Source organism: Asparagus officinalis, chromosome 2 (genome assembly GCF_001876935.1).
Source record: "Asparagus officinalis chromosome 2, Aspof.V1, whole genome shotgun sequence".
Lineage (NCBI taxonomy): Eukaryota > Viridiplantae > Streptophyta > Magnoliopsida > Asparagales > Asparagaceae > Asparagus > Asparagus officinalis.
The window spans coordinates 16,814,581-16,814,912 of NC_033795.1; positions in this window are offsets into that span (position 1 = coordinate 16,814,581).

Genomic DNA, 332 nt, shown 5'->3' on the forward strand with positions numbered 1-332 from the left:
CAATGTGGGACTAAAGTTTTTCCTCTTTTCCTCTACAAACTCAAGTTTTAAGTTATCTTTATTATAACTACAACATGTTATAGAAAATTTAGGCAAGACTGACATCTAGACATATTTTCTAAGTGGTGGTGGAGAAGGTCGGAGAGATGGAGGGTTCATAGTTGGAGTTTGGAGGAGTTTGGAGGACGTGGAGGCTGCAATGGAGAAAATCACGATCAATGCCTAAATGGTGCAGTCCATGTAAGCAGACAATGGTTTCCTAGGTGCTCACAAAATCTAGGTGGGCAGCGTAGATACCGCCTATACTAGGTAGGCAGCCAAAGTACCGCTTA